This window comes from Dipodomys spectabilis, unplaced genomic scaffold, assembly GCF_019054845.1.
Source record: "Dipodomys spectabilis isolate Male_0828 unplaced genomic scaffold, ASM1905484v1 ptg000333l, whole genome shotgun sequence".
Classification (NCBI taxonomy): domain Eukaryota; kingdom Metazoa; phylum Chordata; class Mammalia; order Rodentia; family Heteromyidae; genus Dipodomys; species Dipodomys spectabilis.
Window position 1 is genome coordinate 539,076 of NW_024871010.1, and position 6,474 is coordinate 545,549.

General features: G+C 36.7%; 1 non-coding gene across 1 annotated transcript; it reads left to right on the forward strand.

Moving 5' to 3' along the window:
• The first annotated feature begins 5,148 nt into the window (after window positions 1-5,148).
• On the forward strand, window positions 5,149-5,255 carry LOC122095065. The gene has a single exon (XR_006145015.1). It is a non-coding gene; the product is annotated as a U6 spliceosomal RNA (small nuclear RNA).
• The last annotated feature ends 1,219 nt before the right edge of the window (window positions 5,256-6,474 follow it).

Here is a 6,474-nt window from a genome sequence, read left to right on the forward strand (position 1 = left end):
ATTAGTTATGGTTTCCTTGGACTCCCATTACTTCTGTTGGGATCCATTCAGCATTCCCTTTGTGGACTCCCTGACTTCTTTCAGCTCTCTGTATATGGATTCCATGAATGCCTCTAGTGATCTTTGTCTATGCTCATCCCGCTCTTGAAATTCCTGTATTACTCTTTGATCAGCTTCCTCACGTTCATGCAATTCCTGTAGTTCTCTTTGACTAATCTCAGCCTACTCACACAATTCCTTTATTTCTCTTTGAGTGTTCACAAGCTGCTCATGCAATTCTTTTATCTATCTTTGAGTAGCTTCCTCACACCTATGAGCTTCCTGTTTTGACATTTGTTTGCCTCCTCTCTCTATATATCATGCTCACACAGAGTCCTTTGAAGGTTTTCAATCTTTTTATTTACCATGATTAATATTAGTGTTTTTAGATCTTTTTGGAAGCTCTCCTCTGGATTATTCATTATCTGTTCTGTCCACTGATTATCATGAGTGGGAGTTGAGATACCCGGACTTGCCATTTTTCTTGTGTTTTTCCGGCTTATTCTGCCCATTTGGCATGAGAGTAACACCAATTTTGTGCTTGAAAACTATCTTAAGGGAAGCATCAACAAAGTCTGTAGTTGCACAGTCAAAAGCCTGCAGATCCTCCTGAAGGAGAGATCCCTTGATTAGTATGTAGCGACTTTCTTAATCTCTTCTCACAAATTTTAATTTGAAGTCTATTTTATCTGATATTAGGATTGCAACTCCAGCCTGTTTATGGGAGCCATTTGCTTGGTAGATTTTGTTCCAGCCTTTAGCATTGAAAATGTGTTTGTTTTTACGGGCAAGGTGTGACTCCTGAAGGCAGCAAATATTTTGCCCATGTAATTGTAACCACTCTGTACAGTATTTTCACAATAAAAATAAATAAATAAATATTACAAAAGCCTGCAGATATAATCTAGTTCAACAGATACATTTTCAACATCAACCAACTATGTATTAATAGGCTATGAACCGCAAAGAAGAATTTGGCAAACAAGAAATTATTAGGTTTAGTGAAAGATGTGGGTATAAATAGAAATAGAGGGATGTGGAAAGAGAGAGGCAGAGCTAACTTAGTCCTAATCTCAAAGCAGGAAATAGATTCGATAGAATGATAATAGACAACGGGGAAAAAGAAAGAGAAAAAAAGACAAGGAAAAATAGTAAAATAAAAATTAAAAAGTGAAACACTTAAAATTATGCAGATTAAGAACTTAATATTCAGAGAAGGATGGGAACATGATAAGAGAAGGGAAGGAATAGAAAGGAGACACCAAAAAATAAAAAATAAAAATGCTTAAAATTTTATATAGGTATATAGAGGTAGTACAGCTATTAAAGAAGTTAAGTCTAAGAGGTTTTTTATTCATTAATAAATTTCTGGATTAAGTGTGTATATAATCGGGGATAAGGTCTAATAATCGACTACAGGTATATCTGAGAATGAGCAGAAATGCGACTAAATCACGCAAAGAAGAACGAAAGAGAAAAAAAGTGAAAAGAATGAGAAAGAAAGGAAAAAAGGATCAAAAGGTCAGTAGTGCTAAACAAAAATGGAAAAAAGCGCACACACACACACACACACACACACACACACACACACACACACACACACGTATACCTGTAAAATAAAAATTATAAGAGGAAGAAAAAAGTTAATAGAAAACAATTTTTAACGTTAAAAATTAAAAATGTTAAAACAATTTTAATAAAAGGTGACATAAAAGAGTTCTTTGCTTTTTGGGGATGAGAAGGGAAGATCCTGTATCTCCCTTGTGTCCATAATCAGTCTCTTGTTGGAGTCTCTGGTCTGCTTGTGGTATTTGATTTTCCTGTAGCTTGGTTTTTTTTTTTAAGTCAGTTTGTTTGAGCAGGCAGAAAAATGCTTTGATTTACCCAGGATTTTGTCATCCTCCTCCCAGGCTAGTTCAATGGGAGGGAGATCTGCTTTGAGTATCACAAAAGATGGCTGTTTCTTCTAGTTTGGAGATGCTGTGATGGGGCTAGGTTCTGGGTAGAGTTGAGGCCTTTCAGCAAACATTAGCTTTTCCCTGAGGCCTAGCTTCTGAGGCAGTCACAGAGCCTAGCCAGCAGCCGTTCTCAGGGTTTATTGTTACTGAATTTCAATTGATTGTCTAGGGAGGATCAGCCTCTGGCTCTGTTTACTCAATGAAGAAAGCCACTCCTGGGGCTGGTGCAGGCCCGGGATGGGTGAATTTTCCCTGAGTGGAGCTGAGCCTGGCAGGTCAGGTTAGGTTCCTGTGACCTGTTAAATGACTGTTTGTTTTCATCCAAGGACTGAGTTGGAGCTAGCTGCTCAGCCAGGCCTTTGCCAGTATCAAAGATGGAGATCTCCGGTAGTGGGCAGGGAGAGGTGGCGTTCCCTTCTCTGCTCCCTGAGAAGGAGTGAGGAAATCAGGCTTCTACTCACACAGGAGTCTGGTTCCTGGGTGATCTCTGATCTGCGATATGAAGGATGAAGATGTCTGCTCCTTGTCAGTTCTTGCTGGTGTTGAGTAGAATCCTCTCACCTGCTGCATCTGGCGCCTTTGTCCTAGACTCTCTGTGTTGCAGGTATGGTGGTTACGGCCACCACCGCCCCCCCATAGCTGCAACCATGGCCGCTGGCAAGTGCTCAGATTTGTCTACTTGCCTGGATTTTCCCTCTCTGGCCTAACTCTCTGTACTGTGATGGCACATTTGGTGTGATTCTTTGGCTTAGTTAAGCTTCCAGCTTCTCCTTTGCTATCTTCCCGGAACCATAAATTTAAATTTTAAATGATAAATTCTTTTAAAATTGTTTCACTCGTGCACAGGTATGGATAGATAAGTGATGTGGGCAGAATCAGAATTATTCAGAAGGTTGTAAATGGATGCTTACCTAGTTTTCTCTCGGCTGGATCATAGAATACAGACTGTCCTAATTGAAAAAGTTAGCCTTCTGAGGTTTTTGCATATAAACACTCCATCAACATTTTATTAGAAGATTATTCAAGATTAGCTATATGTTGATTAATAATGACTGATCATGACAGAAATTTGAGAGAAAACCATCTACACTTCAGTGAGGTTCTAATTTGTGCTTCACAAACTGTTATGAAAGCTCTACATGAGAAATCTAGCAGCTGCATTTCTAAAAAGACCTTGGGTTGTTACACTTTCTGATATTGTCTCAATTCAAATACTTCTCCTTGGAATTCCATACTATTCAATGATGCTGTATTAGCTCCTTGTTACAATTTTCAGACTGATCTTTTTGATGAAATTTGTGCTTTTCAAAATTGCTCTCCAAATTCCATCCACAAACTGCATACAAAATTTATCTGAAAAAATTTGTATCTGTTTATATTGCATATACTTTTATTTTTCATTACAAATATGGAATGTAGTAAAAATTCTCATAACAATTATACTGCGCTAGATTGTGGGCAGATTCTGATGTAAATAATATACTGTGTTCATGTAGAGATTTTGAAAATCCAAAGTAATAAGCCTGTGGTCCTAAAACCAATACCTTACTTATATTGAGTGACAAATACAACTTCATAAAAGTACAGAAGTTTTCCTTGTATCTTTTTAACATATATTTTTATTATAAATACTGTACAGAGGGGTTACATTTACATAAGTAAGGTAATGAGTACATTTCTTATTGAGCATTGTTACCCCCTCCTTTGTTTTTCCCCTACCATCCCTTCCCTTCACACCTCTCCACCTCCCCCCCTTCACCCATCCTCTGTTAGAATGTCTTGTATATTTCGTTGTTACAATGGGTCAACCAGTATCCTTTACTTATATCTTAAATGAAGAAATGCTCGCTTGATTTATGCTGATTCTACTTGTGTAGACACATCTAAAATCACTGCCCAAGTCCAAGAGCACATAAATGAAATGCCATCATTTTTTTGTCAGTTGCTATTTGTGTTCTACACATTTATTGACAGGTTACAAATTATTCTTAAACATTAAAACTTTAAAAATACTTTCTTTTTTTCTTATTTTCTTCGCCAGGAAATCAGCAAGACCTCAGCCAGCATTTCTCGCCTAGGAATTTTCACATGGGTTAGTTAAATGTATATGTAGAGTCCAGTTTTCTGAGGACTCACTCATCTGCCTAGGAATTCATGCTGGTTGTTGGAAAAAGAGCTCAAGTAAGGATGCCATTTAAAGCCTTATAACTTTACTCTTTACCAGGGTATTCTCCTGCTACTTTGGTTGTTGAGAATGTCTACAAGAGTAAGCATTCCGTGAGGAGCAGGGAGATACCATAAGACTTATACTTACTGAGGTTTCCAAGTGACTTGCTATCACTTGTACTGCATTTTGAAAGTCAAATCTCTCTAAAACTACCAGTTTTAAGAGATAAGAAGAGTGGAAAATGAACTCTTAGGGACAAATACATCTTCAACATATATTGTTCCAATTATTCCTTTTAAGGCATATTCAACAACTGGTGAAACTTGTGTTGGCTGTAATTATGTGTCTTTCTCCATGGGTGCATGTATACATGAGAATATGTATGTGTGTGAATAGTAACATACATGTGTACATTATGGCTTATATCATCATTTATTCCTTGCTAACAAATAAAGTAAGGAATCACTAAACTTTTAACAGAAACTTTGTAGTTTAAGTCGTAACTCTTCACTCTGCTCCTTTACACAAAGACTGCAACTTCTCATTAATAAAGTTTCCATAAACTCTGAAATGCACATACTTAGTACTTAATGTCTGTTATCATAAATCTTAAATACTTTACAGAAAAGTTTTATACCTGCCAAACAGTCCTATTTTTGGCATATATAAGCAAAATCTCAAAATTAAGCATATTTAAAACATTAAAACTTTTAACAAACCTTAACACTTGCTGCAATGTTCATTTTGACAGGTGCCTTGTATAGAATAATTGAATTTCTCCTCCTACACATCTCTTGAACTACAAATATCTGGAATTATTTTGTTTTTGGCATGTCTATCTTGATTTTATTCTTAATTGTGTGCTTATGTAAGAAATACATGATTCTATAATTTCACAACAATTCTTTTGAACTTACTTTTTGTTGAATTGCCTAGCTTAATAAAATCAATTAAACATTATACTTTATATATAAAAACTGTTCTGTGCTCAATTTAGCATCACATACCCTAACATTGGAACGATACAGAGAAGATTAGCATGCACCCTGCGCAAGGATGACATGCAAAGTCTTGGAGCGTTCCATATATTTACAGCAACAGATGCTGAAACGTATGTGGCCACAAGGGAACGGTACTGCATTCTTGGTGGGAGTGTAAATTTGTTCAACTACTTTGGAAAGCAGTATGGAGGTGCCTCAGAAGACTCCACATAAAACTCCCCTATAACACAGTAATCCCACTTTTGGGGATTCATCCAAATGATCATAAAAAAGACCATACTAAAACTACCAGCACAACTATGGTTATTGCAACATTATTTACGATAGCTAAGATATGGAACCAACACAGATGCCCCCATTAGATGAATGGATCAAGAAAATGTGTTATATATACACAATGGAATTCTTTGCCTCCATCAGAAAGAATGATATCGCCCAATTTGTTAGGAAATGGAAAGACTTGGAAAAAATTTATTGAGTGAAGTAAGCCAAGTCCAAAGAAATATAGGTCCCATGATTTCCCTTATTTTCAATAACGAATGTATGTCTGGGATAAGCAGAAAAGTTCAAAAGATATGTGCATATAACCAGATAAGATGATGTTAAAGAAATTGAACCCCATGATAGGGACACAAGTGGGTTTTTGTTTCTTGCTATTGTTTCTAACGTACTTATAATGTGTGATGTCATTTTTTTTGTTTTTTGTATGTTTCTCCCCACACTATAACCCCTGTTTTCTCTGTATTTGAAGTTGGTACACTTACATCTTGTATGTATGCTTCTCTAATTTGGGGAGGGGAAGGGAAAAAATGCTCAAATAGCGATACAGGTTGACCCATTGTAACAATGAGATGCACAAGACACTATGTTGAAAAATGAACTTTACAATTTAGGCGGAGGAAGGAAGGGGGAGGGGAGTGTACTTGTGGAGGTGGGAGGGAAGGGATGGTAGGGGAAATATAAAGGAGGAGGTAACAATGCTTGTTAGGAAACTTACTAGTTTCCATGTTCATGTAAATGTGACCCCTCTGCACAGTATTATTACCATAAAAAAACATATAAAAATTTTCTTAGGTGGAAGAGTTTATTTCCTCTATTTTACCCATATAATATTGTTAATAAAGAAATTAATTCAGAACACTGATATGAAGGTAATTTGAATAAATGTGTGTGTGTGTGAGTGCGGCAGCGCGCAAGCATACACGCACGTGCATGAGAACAAACACCTTGCATGTATATTGGAATGCTCAGAATTTAAATCAGGGCTTCAAGGCCTTACTAGGCCTTTCCTATCTAGATTGGTGAGCTA